This window comes from Haemaphysalis longicornis, unplaced genomic scaffold (genome assembly GCF_048455015.1).
Source record: "Haemaphysalis longicornis isolate Haplotype H1 unplaced genomic scaffold, Haemaphysalis longicornis Haplotype H1 scaffold_2, whole genome shotgun sequence".
NCBI lineage: Eukaryota > Metazoa > Arthropoda > Arachnida > Ixodida > Ixodidae > Haemaphysalis > Haemaphysalis longicornis.
In genome coordinates, this window is record NW_027526295.1 from 20,960,568 (window position 1) to 20,981,084 (window position 20,517).

At 49.3% G+C, this 20,517-nt stretch overlaps 1 protein-coding gene across 1 annotated transcript in view; it reads left to right on the forward strand.

Moving 5' to 3' along the window:
• LOC144168788 (diuretic hormone receptor-like) overlaps positions 1-20,517 on the forward strand; it is a 252,961-nt gene that overhangs the window by 187,786 nt on the left and 44,658 nt on the right. The gene's annotated exons all lie outside the window — the stretch shown is intronic.

Consider the following 20,517-nt stretch of genomic DNA (forward strand, 5'->3'; position numbering starts at 1 on the left):
CCGAGGGGAAGAATGTGAAAGTGCGAATGCACGAGTTGAATTTGCGCTGTTCGGTAATGTTCGCGAAAGAGAGATCACACACACACACACACACACAACTACAAAGAAAGAAAGATGCATTTATTCACAGACACCTATTTGTGTTGTCGTTGTACTTGATTGCTAGAGCGGATCTCAGCTTTGAAATTTCGTGTCAGTACTCCTTTAAGCGGGTGCATTAGCCCTTCTCACGCCCGATTCCTGGCCAATCCCCCACGTGGGTATGTGCCATGCACAGACACCTATTTGTGTTATCCTTGTACTTGATTGCTAGAGCGGATCTCAGCTTTGAAATTTCGTGTCAGTACTCCTTTAAGCGGGTGCATTAGCCCTTCTCACGCCCGATTCCTGGCCCCCCGCACGGGGCACCTTGAGCAATCTTGGTGACGGTGTTGGCGACACCGCGGACCCCGAGCCCCCAACATAAACTGTAACCTACCGTGGTGATGTGTTTAAAGGTGAAGGGTAGAAGCCTCAAACGGTGGCCGTCGGAGCCCAGGTCAAGCTCCGGCGGATGGGCTCCCTGTCTGTCTACCAGGCAGGGAGCTCCGGGACCTCTCAGGCTATCAGGGTAAGGTTTGAGAAGAAAGTACCCCCGTCCCCTGCTTCTATTACATGCCATATGGTAAATCGTAAACCCCCCCCCCCCCCCAAACATGATCGGACCTTGAAAAGGGTCCGCACCGAAGAATCTTTTCCACCTCTTCCTGCCATCAACTCACCGAAACCTGACAACTACCCACGTTTTTTGATAGTTGAATCGGTTGACAAATCCAAGCCTCTTTCCTCACAATCTGTATTCCTTGTATCCAAGTTTCTTGAATCTATCCTAGGCAACACATACAATGCTAAAAAACTAAGAACTGGCGAGGTCCTAGTTGAGGTTAACTCACAGAAGCAAGCCACAACTCTCATGAGCCAAACCCGCATGGCAGACCTGGATATCAGAGTCACACCCCACCGCAGCCTCAACAGCTCCCAGGGTGTGATATCTGAGCCAGACCTCCTAACTGAGACAGAGACTGATCTGCTCGAAGGCCTAAAAGATCAAGGCGTGACAGCCGTAAGGCGCATCGTCATTAGGAGAGATAACAAAGAAATAGCCACCAAACATCTGATTCTGACTTTCGACCGCTGCACACTGCCCGAGCATATCAACGCAGGTTTCATCCGTTGTTCTGTCCGGCCATACATCCCGAACCCGCGGCGCTGTTTCAAGTGCCAGAGGTTCGGGCATGGTACCAACTCCTGTCGTGGCAGAACAACATGTGCCAAATGTGGCCAGCATGATCATCTATCTGACAACTGCACTGCAACCAACCTTACCTGCCCGAATTGCCAGGGTCCACATGCAGCATACTCTCGCGCCTGTGAAAAGTTTCAACTAGAGAAAAAAATCATTAACATAAAGATAACAGAAAACATCACCTTCCGCGAGGCGCGAAAGAGGTTCGCCTCTTTTCCCCTGGGGAGGTACGCCGACGCAGCTCGCCGGGGGGCGGGGCGGCGTCTGGTTTCGGCGGGGACCCAGTACCGCGAGTCGGACTTGGTCCCGCCCCCGCCCCCCCCCTGGGTTGCCTCTGGCAGCCCAACCCGCCATCACGCCGCTTGCTGAGGCAGCAGCGGTTGTGGTGGCAACCTCTTCCGTCGGGACCGGTGCCGCTCCCGCCTCTGTCTCCCCAATCCTCCAGTGCGTTGGAGGGTACCGAGGTGATGGACACCACGGGCCCCGCACCGGTTCCCACCGCCACCGCACCGCCCGTGCCACCTCTGGCGCCCCGGACGCCCTCGGCGGTGGCGGCGCAAACGAAGGGCTCCCGAGGGGGGCCAAGTCCGGGAGGCCCGGTCCGTCGGGCACCCCTCGGACTTCCGACGACGACATGGATGTCGGGCCGTTCCTGCTTGCAACGCAGCGCAAGGAACGCGTCCCGACGCCAAAGCCTCCCGACAAGCCAAAAAAGGCGAGAGTCACAGCCCCGAAAGACGACACATAAACAAACACACACACTCCAGTAGCTCTCACACTAAATAATGGGAAGAGAAAACATAATTCAATGGAACTGTAGAGGCCTTCTTAAAAATCTTGACGATGTATACGAACTACTGCATGCTAATCAGCCAAGTGTAATGTGTGTTCAAGAAACACATTTGAATTCCAAGCACACAAATTTCTTGAATAGTTACATGGTCTTCAGAAAGGACAGGGATGGCTGCACACACTCTTCTGGCGGTGTGGCCATAATTGCCCGGAAATCCTTAGCCTGCCACCCTGTCACACTGAACACTATCTTTGAGGCTGTAGCAATACGCTTGATAATATTTAATAGGTTGATAACGGTATGCTCCATATACATTCATCCTGATGTTTCACTTTTAAGCTCTGACTTCGAGGCGCTGGTTGACCAGCTGCCCGAACCATACATCCTGACAGGCGACTTTAATGCTCACAACACTCTTTGGGGCTCTTCTCGCACGGATGCCCGAGGTCGCCTTATAGAGAAATTCCTTACATCTTCAGGAGCATGCCTTTTCAACAATAAACAGCCTACATACCATAGCATAGGACACAACACATACTCATGTCTTGACTTGGCGATTGGCTCCGCAGTTCTCTTTCCTCTCCTCGAGTGGGCTGTGGGCACTGACCCATACGGTAGTGACCACTTCCCCACCTCACTCACATACATAGGTAAAGGCCCATGCAGTCCATCTTCCCATAATAGGTTCAATGAAGCACGAGCTAACTGGAATACATTTACAGAGACATCCAAACTACACCACACATCCATAGGACACCTACACGTCGAAGAAGCTACCCAACTCCTCACGGCGCACATCCTCGACGCCGCCGAATAGTCTATTCCCCACGTCTCTGGTGCCCCGCGCAACCAGAGGAGGCCATGGTGGAATGAGGACTGTAGGCGGGCGCGAGAGGCCCAGAACAAGGCGTGGGGTATCCTGCGCCGGTACCCCACGTCGGGAAACCTTTTATTGTTCAAAAGGGCTAAGGCGATGGGAAAACGTGTGCGCCGTGAGGCAAAACGAGAGAGTTGGCGCTCATTCGTAACATCCATAAACTCTTACACTGACTCTCGCAAAGTCTGGACACGAATACGCAAACTAAAAGGACAACAGACACACAGCCTGCCCCTGGTTAGTACAACAGGGGACAAACTGGAAGACCAGGCTAACATACTCGCACAACACTTCCAACACGTGTCCAGTTCAGCACACTACACTAGCACTTTCATTAAACACAAACAATTGGCTGAAAAGAAGTCTTTACTTGATAATGATAAGTCAACCTCCTCTTATAACTCGGAGTTTTCACTTCACGAGCTGAGGACCGCTTTGAGCACTTGTAAACCCTCAGCTCCAGGCCCAGACAACATCACATATACAATGATACAGCACCTACACTCAGACACTCTTCTAACACTCCTCCACCTATATAACAAGATTTGGCTTTCGGGGCACATTCCTCGCTCTTGGAGGGAGGCCATAGTAGTGGCTTTCCTAAAAGAAGGGAAGGACTCTTCCTCTCCTTCCAGTTACCGGCCCATTGCTTTGACAAGCTGCCTGTGCAAGCTCCTCGAGAAGATGATAAACCGTAGGCTCGTGTACTTTCTTGAGTACAATGGTCTTCTCGAGAGCTGCCAGGCAGGCTTCCGGGCGGGGCGATGCACAAATGATCAACTTGTTTCTCTAGAGGCCTACATAAAGGATGCATTCATTCATAAGCAATACTGTATGACAGTATTTTTTGACATTGAAAAGGCATATGATACAGCATGGCGCTACGGCATTCTTAGAGACCTAAAAGCTTTTGGTATCTCGGGTAACATGCTGAACACTCTTTGTAGTTACATATCTTCACGAACATTTCGTGTCAGGGTCGGTTCGGCACTTTCAAATGTTCACGTGCAGGAGAATGGCGTGCCTCAAGGTGGCGTATTGAGCTGCACCTTGTTTATAGCTAAGATGAACTCTCTGCGAAAGGCACTGCCGCCAACCATATCCTGCTTGATGTATGTAGATGACGTTCAAATATCTTTGAAATCATGTAACATATCCATTTGTGAACGTCAGGTCCAGCTTGGGGTAAATAAACTTTCTCGCTGGGCAGATGAAAATGGATTTAAACTTAATCCTTCTAAAAGTACCTGCGTTGTATTCTCAAAAAGGCGGGGCATCCTGCCCGATCCCGACGTAAAACTCTTTGGTGACTCGATTCCAGTAAAAAGAGAACACAAGTTTTTGGGTGTGGAGTTTGACGAGAAACTCTCATTCATACCCCACATAAAACGACTTAAACAAAAATGCCTAAAAACAATGAATATTCTAAAAGTCTTGTCTCACCAATCGTACGGTGCAGACAAACAACTCCTGCTTAGACTTTATGCCGCGTTGGTAGGGTCATGGTTGGACTACGGAAGCGTTGTGTATGGTTCAGCCACAAAAACAGCACTTAAAATGCTCGACCCAGTGCTTCACTTAGGGTTTCGCCTGTCTTGTGGGGCGTTCCGTACCAGTCCTGTCCACAGTCTTTATGCAGAGTGCGACAAATGGTGCTTAGCGTACCAGCGAACTTATGTTGACCTCCTATATGCCTCCAAAATCTCATCAATGAATAACCATCCCTTTAAACTGGTTTTTAATGATACGTCCACAACTAAACTCTTTTTAAACCGCCCATCCATTGCTGTTCCTTTCTCGCAGAGAGTGAGGGACGTGGTGACTATTTATAAGGTCTCCTTCTTAGACACATTCAAATCATCTCACACTGATCTTGTAGCACCATGGCATCTTCGTCCTGTAGCATGTGACTTGTCTTTTGTACAATACAATAAGAACAGGACACCAAGAAGTGGGATTTTGCAGCATTTCATGCATCTGCAGAATGAATACAGGGCTGCAGAGTTCTTCAGTGATGCATCTAAAACGTTCACTGCAGTGTCGTGTGCTGCGCATGGTCCCAATTTCGAAGCATGTAGGACAATGAATGTCAATACAAGTATTTTTACGGCAGAGGCATATGGCATATTTCTGGTTGTAAGTCACATAGTTCAACATCATATTCCTACATCCGTCATTTATACAGATTCGTTGATCGTCGTCCGTGCATTATCATCCGGAAAGTCATCAAAAAACCATGTCATTAATCTTGTCTTCAAAACGATTATGGTAGCTAATTCTTCAAACCTTGGGGTGACTGTGTGTTGAGTGCCAGGCCACTCTGGCATTGGCGGTAATGAAGTGGCGGATGAAATGGCCGCCAATTCTGCACTCCGAAACACAGTCGACATGGCAACACTACCTTACACAGACCTCAAGCCACACATTAGACAACAACTCCGTAAAACTTGGCAAGCAGACTGGAGCGAACAGACAGACAACAAACTACACGTAATAAAACCACACTTGGGACAATATACTACTGACTCACACAACAGGCACATTGAAGTTACCTTAGCTAGGTTACGGATAGGCCATACGCATGTAACACATAATAAAATGGATTGTTGGGCGAATTGGTTCATGGCTTCAAGAAAATTAAAAAGAACGCAAAGGACGAGGACAAAGAAACACAGTAGACGGGACGCGCGCTTCCCGTCTACGGGCGCGTCCCGTCTACAGTGTTTCTTTGTCCTCGTCCTTTGCGCTCTTTTTAATTTTCTTGAAGCATGTAACACACTCGCACCTGCTCACGGGATCTCCAAGACCCCTGTGTAGCAGGTGTGGGGAGGGCCTATCCGTAGTCCACATACTCGTACAATGCAAGGCACTTGACACAACACGACACAAACACTTCAGAGAACTTTACAGACAACATATTCCCCTACACCCATCGCTGTTTCTAGGTGACGATGCCATGGTTTCTGTGAAACGCGTTTTTAAATATTTGTCAGATGTTGTTTTTAAACCTCATTTCCTATCATGCGTAATCGCATCTGGCCGTATACACCAGCCATCACCATTATCTTTATTGATCTTACTATGTACAGTTTACACATTTTATACGTACCTTTTGTGGTAATCACTTGTTTTCATTTAATAACTTCTCTGGCGCTCTTTGCCCTCGTCGGCCTTGCGCCATTAAACACCAACCATCATCATCATCAACCGATTCCGGGCAAATCCCCCACATGGGTATGTGCCATGTCAGCGGCCAGGCAGCGCGCGCCCATCTCCCCCCGTTGCCAAGGAAGACGAGGAGATTCCTGGCCAATCCCCCACGTGGGTATGTGCCTTGTCAGCGGCCAGGCAGCGCGCGCCCATCTCCCCCCGTTGCCAAGGAAGACGAGGAGCGCGCGCACCCGCAGCTGTTGCTATGTGGACGGACGGCGGTCGCCGGAATTCAGGGTCGCTTATAAAGTGCATTCGCACTTAAAAAGGGAAGGCGTGCACACACAGCTAGGCCGCGTGCCGCTAGCCATGAAATGAAATGTCGGTGGTGCTTATGCGAGATTTAAATGTCGAAATTACATGGCCCAATGCGGCTACTCAGCTGTCTTCCTTAATCGAGTGGTTCGGGTGTGGGTTGATGTGTTACACAGACATCTTACACAAACATTAAGATGCATACGAGGGGGAAGGAAAACCGACAGCCACATGTTTGTACGCGAGAATAAGCTCAAGGGCTTCCAGGTTTTAAATCTTGGTGGGATGTATGCATGGCGTGCGTTTGGAGGAAGAAGCGCAAGAATTGAAGCGTTGGCCGGAACACAATTGTGAATCCGCGCAAAAACAACGAAAAGCTGCTGGCGCCGCCGTTACCGCCTGAAGTTGACCTCGTCGAGTAGCGGAGAATCCCTCCCGAATTAACAGCAACTTGCCCACTCAGAAGGCTGGCGTGAACCAATATCACTTCTTTAGAGGGCTTTCATGGTATATTTTCGACCGCGTCTGTCACTTCTAAGCACGCGCACATGACAGGTTGCCGATTTAGGTGTGCGCAGGTCCGTAATGGAGAATAGTGGAAGGGAGGAGAGGGGCGTGCACTCGCAGCTATAGGTTTCATGCCCGTACTGATGGATAACATGCCCGTTGTGCTGGTGCGAAATTTAAACGCGGACATTAAACGGCTGAATTGGACCTGTCCGGATTCCTTAGGGGTTCAGCGGATTAGGTTTGTGTGTTATGCTATGTTCAAGCTATCGACGCAAAAGCCGTATCGTGATCTATGGACGTAAAACAATGGCACGTCACGCAGTTCGGTTGGCTGAGATGTGAAATGAGGTCAGTCTTTAAAGTTATTACTGCAGTTGCGGCACCAGTCTGAACCGGGCCTTACACAGTAAGATGCTCACGACGCGGGAGGGGCACAGGCAGCTCCAAATTTATGTGTAAGAACAAAGCTTGGATCCTTCAGAGGTTTATTCAGCTAATTGTCTGGGAAGTATGCTGCAGCGCAAATTACGATAAGCGTGTTTTGTTTCGTACAATCCGTGGACTACATCCAGCATTGCAGATCATCCTTCTCCACAGCGTGCAAGGGCAGTAATTTTTTTAGTTTGTTCGTTCGCATTGATTTCTGCTTTTCTAAATTTAGCAAAAAACTCCCACCTCCCCTCGCGGGAATCCCTGTGTAGATGCGACGCATAGGGGGTTCACGTTGCAGCGTTGGACAGCGGAGGAACGGTGCTGGAACGATGGAGCGGAGCGGCGCAGGCACCGCGTTTTATAGCGCGCATAACGGTGAGGGGACGCGCCGGCACCAGTGCGTCTACCGCGGCTGTGACGCAACACAATCCAACACAATCCACTTTAATACAATCCAATCGAAATCCAATCCAAGCCAAGCCAAGCCAAGCCAATCCAAGCCAATTCAATCGAATCCAATCCAATGCCCCTCGCAAGAGAGTGTTCGCTATCGGAGGGGAGAGGGGGGGAGGGGCGGGGAGCGCAGCTCGCGCGGCGAGGAGAATGGGGGAGGGGCGGACGCCGACGACAACGCCGACGACGCCGGATGCAGGGACAAGGCGAGTGAATGAGATGCAGTCGCATCTAAAATATTTTGCCCAATTACCTCCATTCCCACTTGTAGAGTGAAAACTGGTTAATTTCAACTTGAATATTTCTAATTTATGGATGAATCGAGCTGTACGATTTGGTCCTGCCAAACATTCATAGAAGTCTGTGTATAAAGAAACCCGTTAATTGGAACCGGAATAGGTTCCGCGAGGGATGATTCGAAGCATGCGCCACCATGGTCATGCGCCTGGCACACGACCACAGAAAGGCAGCATGTGCCTACTCAGAAGGCTGCCTAAAACAGAAAAGGCAATAAAGGTGTAAACAAATTTAAATCCCACAGGGCTCACGTTTAGGGAGACGAATACTTTGCGAATTACGTCCATCAAGAAGCGAGTACTGCTGAAGAGCACTAATTATTGGGTAATTGAGATTTTAATCATAATGAAGAGTCATTTTATGGCATCTGCCTTTCCGGAAATAAATTATTATTTTGTAGTCCTTGCTAATTTCAACACGTTAGCCCTGCCCCCTTGAGTTAGCACTTTGTCAGTACGTGGCAAAACTTTGAGGACATCATCATCATCATCATCACCATCATCATCATCGCAATACACTTAGAAGTTACCACCAATTGAATACAACCGGTCTCTTCTCCAGTTGTGGAGAAGGCGAAGATGGGGCTTTTCGCTTTCTTCTTTCGTCAGAGCGAAACGTTTTTTCTATCGCTGTTATAAACACAAAACGCGGCGGAGAATCACTAACGTTCTGCAAAATCACAATGTTGACGGGCCCTACTGCTTCCCAATTGCAGTGCACTGCTGCTATTTTTCACTTTCATTCGCTTGAACTTTCACTATTTCGAACTTATATAGTGTCCCCTCCCAGTTCGAAATAACGAACTTTTCCTGTATACATACTAAATGCGTCAACTTCACCAGTTATGTATTCTTGAGCAAATTCACGGCGTCACATGGTTTCTGCTGTGAGTAACCGGCAAAGCATGCTTCGAAATGTTCGTCATACATGAGCGTATGAAGAAAGTAAGCAGAAATTTAGAGCTTTCTCGACTAATTAGTTGCATTCTCACGCCGCTTGTCTGGAGAGAGAGTTCTGTTCAGCCATTTTTTTGGTTTTTCAAAATTATGTCCGATCAATTATTCCAAATTATGCTTTGATAACGGCTACGCGTACTACGTCCAACAAACCAGCAGTTTTGTTCAAATGAAGGGCGTTACATAATACCCCATTTCGGTTTTCTTTCCCTGTTTTTCTTTCTTGGGTTTCCTGTTTTTGGTTTTCGAAAATGCTGTCCAATAAATTATTTCCATTTACACTTTGAAAACGATGACGTGTACTACGTTCGCCAAACAAGCAGTTTTGTGAAAATGAAGGGCGTTATAAATGAAAGGCCCATTTTTGCTATTTATTCCATCTTTTAAATGCAGAGCATTTCTTTAACTCACGATGTCACCCGTTCTAGTTGTCCATCGTAGTCCGCACCCCTCCCCCTACACTATATAAAAAGAAAAAATACTTACCGGTCCCTGGTTTCGATCCCACGACCCTGCGGGCGGAACGCAAGGTAGATGGTGCTCTACCCACTGCGCCACAAAGCCGACACAGAATGGAGGGCTATGAACGCGCCTTATATCCTTGACTCATTCAAACTACGTCAAGAAGCTGCTGATACAACGCATTCACTACCTGTTGGCGGAACGCGAGGTACATGGTGCTCTTCCCACTGCGCCACAATAATCATACCCACCTGCTCATAAATGATGTCATACCCACCTGCTAATAAATGATGTCACGTTACCACGTAATTACGTCTCCTCATTTAATTACAATACAACAACCAACAGCAACAAGTGCAACAACATTAACGTAACGCAAACTAATTAACGTCGTGCGCCCCCGGAAATGCTCTGCATTTGATCGTGCCCCTCACGAGGGGGATGTTTAGTTTCCTGCCGCAGCAAGAACCAGGCGGCCTCCTGCGCAGTTTGTGGCGCATACCCACTTGGGGGATTGCCCAGGATCGTTTCACTTACTACATACCGGTTACGGCAGGGTTTGACTCGAACTTTTTTATTTTTGGGGTTTTCAAAATTCTGTCCCGTTATTTCCATTTGTGCTATTATTATGATTAAAGCAGTTACTTCCGCCAAATCTGCATTTCTGTGCAAATGAGTCTTACACAGTTCATCATTTTCGCCATTTTTTGTATTTTTTCTAAATTCTTGATTTTTGTTATTCCCTACAACCAAATATCCTCATTCATGCTTTTATAACAATAAATGGTGTTACTTCCGCCAAGTCTGTATTTTTTGTAAATGCAGGCCGTTACAATGTATGCGATTTTCACAATTTCTTTTGTACTTTTCTTATGTTTGTGTTTTTTCAGCATTTGGTCGTACAATGATCTCTAATTGCGCTATTCTGACGATTAAATGGGTTACCTCCGCTAAATCTCCATTTTTGGGGTAATGCGCGGTGTTATACGGTTCGCCATTTTTTGTTTCCTTGTTTTTTTATTTCTGGGGCGGTATTCCCGTAACAGTCCCTTTTGAAAACGTCCCTTTTGAGTCCCTTTCATCGTGACGTACTTCCGGTGAAGCAGTGAGCGTTAACAGTAGGTTTGCCGCGCTTGCGTTACGTCACTTCCGGTAGTTTGCTTTTAGCCAATCAGGACTCGCCAAAAGGGACATTTCTGAAAGGGACGCAAAAGGGACAAAACTCGAGAATACCGCCCCTGGTTTTTCGATATTCTATGCGACTTATTATTTCCAGTAACGCTAATAAAACGATTCCACAAAATGTGCATTTTTGTGTAAATGCAGGATGTTGCGCGGTTCGCCATTCTCGCAATACGTTACAACTTTTCTTTTTTTCAAAATTATGTCCGACCTACTATCTCCATCTACGGTATTATAACGATTACTTCCGCCTAATCTGTATTTTTCTAGAAATGCACGGCGTTACACAGTTCGCCATTTTTGCAATTCTTTTTGCATTTTTTTCTAATAACTGATTTTTAAAAATTCTGCCTGACCAATTTTCTCAATTCACGTTATTATAATGATTAAAGGTGTTACTTCCGCTAAAGATGCATTTTTGTGTAAATACGGCACGTTGCACGATTAGCTATTCTAGTTTTTTTTTCTCTATTTTTCCTTTTTTTGCTATTTCGAAATTCTTTCCCACCAAGTCTCTCAATTTATACTAATATAATGATTAATGGTGTTATTTCCACCAAATATGCATTTTCGTGGAAATGCAGGACGTTGCACGGTTAGCCATTCACGCTATTTTTCTTTTTTTCTTCAAGTTTATATCCGACCACTTATCTTCATTTACGCTATTATAGCGATTACAGGGGGAGTTTCCACGATATCTGCATTTTTGTGCAAATGCAGGGCGTTGCGGGGTCCTGGCTCTGGGGTTACTCGGCAAAGAAAGCCACGAATTAAAGATATCTCGGAGAAAAGTACCCTTGCACGGTATCAGCGCATGCCGCACGCTGCCATGAACTGTGCCGCTCGCTCGTCCTGCCATGTAAGGCGCCGCCGTCGGCTGCTTTAGATAGAACCAAAGAGCTACGGCCGAAATTAAAAAAAAAAATGATATGCAATGAAGGACATGCGCACTCAGCTATCTCGACAACCGGCGCTGGGGCGGTAGGCAGCGCGCCGATAGCTCTTGCGCGCCACTCGCTTGGCCCGTTTTATTTTGTGGCCGCCAGTTCATTTCTCGCTTCAGTTGGCTACGTGGCGTAGCGTCCTGCATATCTGGTTATTACGGCGCCGTTGACTGAAGCAGCGGTGATAATCCGAATCTTCGCTGTTGAAGATGCGGCAGGCATGTGGATGTCAGGCCGAACCGCGGCGGTGCGCTCCAATACGAATGGGCGGCACATGATGAAATCCAGCGTCTTCTTTCTGTTCCACTGTGATACCGCTCGCGCTAAGCATACCTCGAATTTGAAGGCGTACTCATTCTTTGCCGTGGGGAAAGATTACCTACAGTTAGACTGCATTCGTAAATCACAGCCCCAAAAGACCAAACTCAAGGAAGGGAACAGCACAAGGATGGCTTTTGCACTCCTCATCTGCCAGTGGCACGGATCATCAACGGTGTAGCTCCCATCATCTACGAAAAACGGCATAACTGGGAACACAACTGATTTATCAGTTCATTCTACATAGTATAATTTAAATTTAAAATCATGGTCGTTGAAAATAAGCGAAAGACAAGAAATGGTTTAAAATAAAGTTTGTAGCTAACCGAGAAACGGCAATTTATTTCCACGTCTTTGTAATATCAAGACAAAACTAAAAAAAACATCACAGGTGTTAAAAACACTACAAAAACAACAGTCATGTAACTCTCTGAAACTGAGCAGGAATGCATGCGTGGCAAAGTAAACGTTAAAATCGCGCAAAGTGAGGTAAATATTAGACGGAAATACTAATAACAATAATAAATCTCAGCAGTAAACAATGAACTATCCTCGCCAAAAGCCTTTATCCACCCCCTCACGATTAAGTAAAATATAAGATAAAAACAACTCGAGAAACACCCAACTTCGTAAAGGCCTCCTTTAATCAATCTTTGCCTCTTCTTTCAAAGAGAGGCACTAGGCAGGAACTCTCATACTTCTTTACTGGTGGTAACCAATCTTAGATCTAATCTTTGCCTTTTGATGTTTTCATAGTCCGAGTCGGCTCTGGGTTCCCAAATGGCGCTATTTTTCCCGTTTTTAGTTCACCTCGGCCTATATAACGTTTGGACTTACACAGCTTCATCAGGAGACTTTGTGTTGCGTTCGTATCTATTTATAATTCTATTTTTTTTGCTAATGTTTATTGATCGGAACTGAATATTTTTGCCACGCAGACCCTGAACGTGCCTCTTTAAGTATTTTCACACCGACAGGAGGCTTTCAAGGGTGGTGCGTTTCATAGTACTGTTCTTCCAGATTTCAGCTAGTTTTTTCGGGTTGCATCTATTTTTGTCGAAACTCCGTGATTCCCTTTGATCCGAAGCCATTACTGATGCCGCCGTCTGACTTTTCGTTTCTTTATAATTTTCATGTATTTGCTCCCCGCGTTGTTTTCATTACTTTCACCAGTAATCTACATTTACACCCTACTAGGGAATAAATGTCGTCGCAAGCCAGCCCGAAAAAAATTCCTGTGGGGGTTCTGGCGTTACACCTTTGGCGTTTGTTTACTGTTTTTTTGTTTTACTGTTTATTTCTTATTTTCTTCTCACTGTTTCGTTATATGGTGAAGCCGGTAGAATTATTGAACATTTTTTACTTCCTTAATTAGTATTTTACTTTGCACCTAAAAATATGGTACATTCAGTTGGAAGATGAAAATGGTCCTCATACATATTGCCGTGAACTAGGCATTGGGTTTGTTTGTTTATGTTTTGCTTTTACTGCCCGGCCGCGCCCGGCTGTGTTATCGGTGTCCCAAGTGAAGCCGGTGTTCGATTCTTTATTTTTATGCCGCACGGGTTATCTCATTGTGATACGGAGAGCGTTTCGCGATGAGGCGCGCCGTAGTGGAGGGCTCCGGATTATTTTTGACCACCTTGGGATCTTTAACGTGTGGCAAAATCTCGTACACACTGGCGTTTTTGCTTACCAGAAAACCGGCCGGAACGGCCGGGAATCCAACCCACGACCTCGTGATCTGCAGCGCAACGCCTTAGCCACTGAACCACCGCGGCAGGTCACTCAAGAGAACGAACGCTGCAACCAACCCCATGGAGCACCAAGCCACTCCTCCCATTATCCTGCTGGAGCCCCGGGAACCGCCATCGTTCCGGGGAGGCCTAGCGGAGACCCCGAAGAATGGTTGGAGAAGCTGGAGTGCGTCCTCATCTTCATTAGTTGGGACGATGAAGAAAATATCCGGCATGTCGTCTTTTACTCAGAAGATGCAGCTCGAACTTGGTTTGAGAACCACGAAAGCTCTTTGACCGACTGGACTCAATTCAAAAGCAAGTTTCTTAAGACCTTCACTACCGTGGTGAGAAAAGAGCGAGCTGCGCTTTTGCTTGAAACTCGAACGCACCACCCCAACGAAGGAGTCGTGATCTTTATTGAAGAAATGGCGCGAGTATTACGCCGTGCTGACTCGGAAATGATGGAAGAAAAGAAACTTAAATTTCCTATGCGATTAGTCAAGCAAGAACTCTATGCTTGCCTTGTCCGCAACCCCCCTAAAACTGTGGGAGAATTCGCGTCTGAGGCGGCTGAGTTGGAGATGACGTTGGAAATTCGTACGAGGCAGTACGACCACCTAGTCAACGAGCTCTTCTCGGAGACCATCGGTGCCGCAACTGGAAGTTCCGCTCCATTGCTCAAGACCATCCGAGCAGTGGTCAGGGAGGAGCTTCGGAAACTTTTTCCAACGACGCCGCAACCTCAAGTGGCTTCCCTGACCGACGTAATTCGAGAAGAAGTCCGAAACGCACTGGGAACCTCTACGCCGTCGGAAGAACCCGATGAACCACAAGCGATGAGCTTCTCCGCGGCTGTTATTTGACCCCGCCCTGATTCAACCCATCGTCAAGAATCCCCGCCGCACCGCCGTCCACTGTCGCCCGCACGACCCCCTGCAGCCCAAAACCAGAACCCGAGGAAGACGGACGTCTGGCGAACCCACGATAATAGTCCGCTGTGCTACCACTGCGGTGATGCCGACCACATCTACCGTCGCTGCCCTAGAAGAGGCTCGGTTTGCGAGGGTTTTCCGTCGACGCACCCCGCCCCCGACCCAGCCAGCGCCTATCGGAGATCGAACAATACCTGTCCAACACCAGCCGTGGACCAGCCCATTCCAACCAATCGCCGTCGCCCTACCCATACTAGTCACGCAACCGCCGCAGCAATGCTGATTTCGCATGTGGAAGGTCCCCCAGCCCACGCGGGGGAAACTAAAAGCAGTAACTTTTAGAGGTAAAGTTGCACGACCGCGGCAAAATGAAACCCCCCCAACGACGCAAGAACTCGCGGAAGACGATGATTCCCGACATGCCCTCAGCCCCACGACCCGATCTAACCCGGATGTGACTCCTCAACACGACGACAACCACACGGCGCGACGCGTACCTGACATGACCGAAATTGCTGCTGAGAAGACGACGACCACGACGCACAGTGCCCGACCATCAAAACGCACCTGCCGAGATACGACGCACGTCGCACCCTGAAATCGAAGAAGGCAGCGTCCGACGTTCGTCTGTCCATCGACGGCTTTGAAGTAGTCGCCCTAATAGACACGGGAGCCGAATACTCAGTCATGAGCGGACTATTTGAATCTAAGCTGAAGAAAGTTGTGACAAGATGGGACGGTCCGCGCATTTGCACACCAGGAGGCCACCTCGTGACGCCAAGTGGAACGCGAACATCGCGCGCCACCATAGACGGCCCAACGTACCCTGCGGCGTTCGTCAGTTTGCCCAACTGCTCCCACGACGTAGTTCTTGGAATGGACTTTTTCACGGACAACGGTGCAATACTTGATCTACAGGCCAAGTCCATAACTTTTTTTGCCGATCAATAAGTGATACTGGAACCTCGCCTCGAACACCGTGCTGCTTTAAGGATCGCCGATGCTCATGTTACCCTGCCACCCCGCGCAAGCTTGCAGATCACCGGCTACTGTGAAGATGCTGTTCCTGACGTCGACGCTATCGTAGAGAGTGACCAAAGCTTGCTCCTCGACCGTGGTGTCTGTGTGGCAAGAGGCATTGCGCCATTTAGGCAACGCCAATTGCAAGTTTTGGTTAATAATTTCAGCGAGGAATACCAGCATTTAAACAGGGGCGCTGCAATTGCGTTCCTCGAAGAAACGGGAAAAGCAAGTGACGTGATCGCGGTTGCCGACTTTGAACGCGCACGCGAAGATACCTTCAAGCTTCCGAATCCCTTCGACGTGAATCCGGAGTTACCGCAAAAAAAACGGAAGGTATAATTGGATTTGCTGCGTCACTACTGAGAGTGTTTTTCATCGAACTCAAAACTACGTCAGACATCTCTAGCGAAGCACCGAATATTAGCCGAAGATGCAGCCCGACCTACCCGACAGTCGCCGTACCGCGTCTCTTCACACGAGCGGGGAGCCATTCAGACTCAAGTCGACGGCGTGCTCAACGACGACATTATACAGCCGTCGAAAATCCCCTGGGCTGCACCGGTCGTCCTGGCGAAGAAAAAAGACGGCACATTAAGGTTTTGCGTTGACTACCGGCGACTGAACAAAATCACCAAAAAGGACGTGTAACCCCGCCCCCGAATCGACGACACCCTCGACCACCTCTGCCCCGCGAAGTACTTCTCATCGATGGATCTGAAGACCTGCTACAGACAAATTGAAGAGGACGAGACAGACCGAAAGAAAACTGCATTTATAACCCCGTACGGCCTATACGAGTTCAAGGTGATGCCGTTTGGGTTTTTCACGGTGCCAGCAACGTTTCGAAGAGTCATGGGCACGGTGCTAGCTGGCCTGAAGTGGCACACTTGCCTCGTATACCTCGACGACGTTGGGGTATTCGCCCGAACTTTCGACGGACACCTTGCAAGGTTGGAGTCTGTACTCCAGGCCATTCGTACGTCGTGGTTAACGCTGCAGCCTGAAACGTGCGGTTTCGCGTACAAGGAACTGAATTTTTTGGGCCACGTCGTCAACGCCGCAGGAGTTCTGCCTGACCTGGGAAAAACTTCAGACATAGCCAAGTTCCCAACACCCAAAGAAAAGAAGGGCGGGAGAAGATTTCTCGGACTGTGCGCATACTACCGACGCTTCGTAGCAAACTTCGCATGCAGTGCAGAGCCACTCACGCGCTTGACGAAGGATGCACCCCTTTTAGCTTGGAAAACGCCAAAGAAAAATTACGCCCACCTCTCCTCGCGGGATCCCTGGTGTGAGGCGACGCTGAAGGGGGTTCCATTGTGCATTTCCGTTGGGTCGATTACTCGAATTGCGTGAGCAATCGTCGGGTAATGAGAGAGAGAGAGACGGAGAGAGAGAGAGAGAGAGAGAGAGAGAGAGAGAGAGAGAGAGAGAGAGAGAGAGAGAGAGAGAGAGAGAGAGAGAGAGAGAGAGCAAACGTAGCGCGGACGACCGTCGACTGAGAGACCGGCCGGAGCACGGCACTCCGGCAGCCCAGCGCGCAGCGCAGCTGCCGGAGTGCAGCGCGCTGCTGAGTGCAGGGCACTCGGGCGCGCAGCAGAGTGCAGCGCGCCAGAAGGAGAGGAGACCGCGGAAAGAGAGGGCGCTGCACATGCGCACAGCGTGCTTGCGCCGCGCGCAGTTGTTGGGATAGAGCGTTCGCTATCGGCGCTACCGGAGAGAGCAGAGGATGCGAGCGGAGGAGAGACGCAGGAAGGACAGGGCCGCCGGCAAGAGATGCTCCTCTCAGCGTCGCATCTAAAAAGTATTATTTGAGCTGCAAGAGCGGCTGCGAAACCCTCCCGTGCTCGCTCAATTCGACGAAAACGCTGAAACAGAAATGCACACGGACGCCAGTGATGTAGGCTTGGGTGCCGTCATCGTCCAAAAGCAAAGCGGTTGCGAGAAAGTAATCGCCTATGCAACCCGTGGTCTGTCAAAGGAGGAGAAAAACTACTCAGCCTCTGAGAAAGAGTGCCTCGCTATTATATGGGCGATTTCAAAATTTCGCCCATACGTGTAAGCTAGACCATTCAAGGTTGTGCCAGAATACCACGCGCTGTGTTGGCTCGCAAATTTGAAGGACCCCTGTATGTTTCTTGGGTGGTGGAGCTTGCGCCTGCAAGAGCTCGACGTTACAATCGTCTATAAATCCGGAAGGAAACACTCTGACGCCGACTGCCTGTCCAGCGCCCCCGTCGACCCACCACCACAAGACTCCGATGAAGACAGCGCGTTCGTCGGAGTCATGACTGAGAGCGACCTAGCCGCCCAGCAGCGTGCCGACCCCGATGTACGCGTCATGATCGACTACCTCCAAAGATGCAACGTCGCCGTGCCCTGTGCCTTCAAACACAACTTACATGCATTAAGCCGGAAAAAATCCGTCCTCATGATGAAGAATTTCAGCCCCGGAACGACAAACAATTATCTTCTTGTCATCCCGGCAGATCTTCGTGACGAAATTTTGGAAGCGTGCCACGACGACCTGTCTTCCGGACATCTCGCCAGAGCTCGCACAATTGGAGAAATCAAGGCGAAGTACTACTGGCCCCGCCTTACATCTGACGCCACCCACTACGTCCGGAACTGCCGTGACTGCCAACGACAAAAAACGCCGCCTACGAGGCCCGCCGGACTTCTGCAGCCGATCGCCGTCCCATCGAGGCCCTTCCAGCAGATTGGAATGGACCTTCTGTGGCCGTTTCCTACGTCAACATGCGACAACAGGTGGATTGTCGTAGCGACAGTCTACATGACGCGCTACGCAGAGTCCGTCACGCTTACGAGGGGGACTGCACAAGAAGTCGGGAAGTTCTTCATAAACGAAGTTGTGCTGTGTCACGGCGCCCCTGAAGTCCTAATCACGGACCGCGGAACGGCTTTTACTGCGGAGCTGATGCAAGCAATCTTACGCTACAGCAACACGGATCACAAAAGAACGACGGCGTCCCACCCCCTAACGAACGGACTAACCGAACGCTTCATCAAGACGATTTCCGATATGCTGTCGATGTACGTCGACGTTGAATATACACTTCGCTAAGTGAACCCATATGTCGCGTTTGCGTACAACACTGCTATCCAAGAAACTACGCAAATGACACTGTTTCAGCATGTCTACGGAAGACGGCCGACCACGATGCTTGACGCCATGCTTCCGCACGTAGAAGACGAAGACCTCAACGCCGACGTCCAAGGATACTTTCAGCGTTCGGAGAAGGCCCGGCACCTCGCTCGAGATCGTACAACGGACCAGAAGCTGGTGGATTGCGGCCGCTACAACCTCCGACGCCGAGACACCGAGTACCACCCAAAGAATCGTGTGTGGGTTTGGACTCCCATATGACGACACGGACTTAGTGAGAAGCTTCTGGGACGGTATTTCGGACCCTACCGGATTCTGTGGCGTATTGGTCAACTTTCCTACGATGAGATCCCCGATGGGGATTCCGGCACATCACGACGACGCACGCGACCCGAATTCGTCAACGTGGTTCGCCTGAAACCTTACTTGGCAAGATGACGGACTTTTTTGTTGTTGTTTGTTCGGACTGCTGTTTCATTTCAGCATCGGGTTGATGTACACTTTGAGGGGGAATAATGCCGCGAACTACGCATTGGGTTTGTTTATGTTTTGTTTTTACTACCCGGCCACGCCAGGCGGTGCTATCGGTGTCCCAAGCCAACGCCGCCTGTATATAGAATACCTAACGCGTCGCGCGCCTTTCAATGGGAAGGGTAGGGAGGCTTAGTTAAGGCAGTAGTCATCCGCTACGTTGCGGGCGCCGGCGGATATCCCGCCTGACGTCACTGCTCCCGAGCTGCTCCCGAGTCGCGAACGCTGCACCCACTTGTGCGCCACGTGTCTGTCAGCTTGCCTGTTGCGTTTTAAGAGCCGCTTCGCTCACAACTTAGCCGAGACGGGGCGCCAGTTCTGGGACGCACTGGAAATGTCGTTGAACCTGTCAGTCGCTTCATACTTGCCGCATTTTTCCAAAGTTAACTGATGGAGGGGGAACTGAAATAGTGTAAAAACATATAATTGTCGGGTAGACAACCAGCGAAAAAAAAAACGATATTTTCGGATGGTACAGCCATTAGTTTAGTGGTATTTGTCTCTCTGGAGGATTTAGGGAACAAAAATTGTGTGCATAGTTTTTAGATGCGACTGCATCTCATTCACTCGCCTAGTCCCTCCTCGGGCGTCGTCGGCGTTGTCGTCGGCGTCCGCCCCTCGCCCATTCTCCTCGCCGCGCCAGCTGCGCTCTCCGCCGCTCACCCCCTCTCCTCTCCGATAGCGAACACTCTCCCACGAGGGGCATTGGATTGGATTCGATTCGCTTGCCTTGGCTTGGCTTGGCTGGGATTGGAGTTGGATTGGATTGGATTACAGTGGATTGTGTTGGGTTGTGTTGCGTCATAGTCGCGGCAGACGCACTGGCGCCGGCGCGTCCCCTCACCGTTATGCGCGCTATAAAACGCGGTGCCTGCGCCGCTCCGCTCCATCGTTCCAGTGCCGTTCCTCCGCTGTCCAACGCTGCAACGTGAACCCCCTATGCGCGGCATCTACACAGGGGTTTTCGTGAAGGGAGGTGGGAGTTTTATTGTTTAGGCGCTCACTTCTTCCATTACCTTCCCAAAATATGACGGGCTTGTAAATTTCAGAAGATTATAGAAAACAAAAGAATAACACCTGACGGCCACTCTGTCCGGGCGCTTCTACAGTACAGTTCTCAATTTTAAAAGGGCGTCACGATGAGAGTGCGAACAGCGGGGACAAAACAAGGACAAAATACGAAGGGGACAG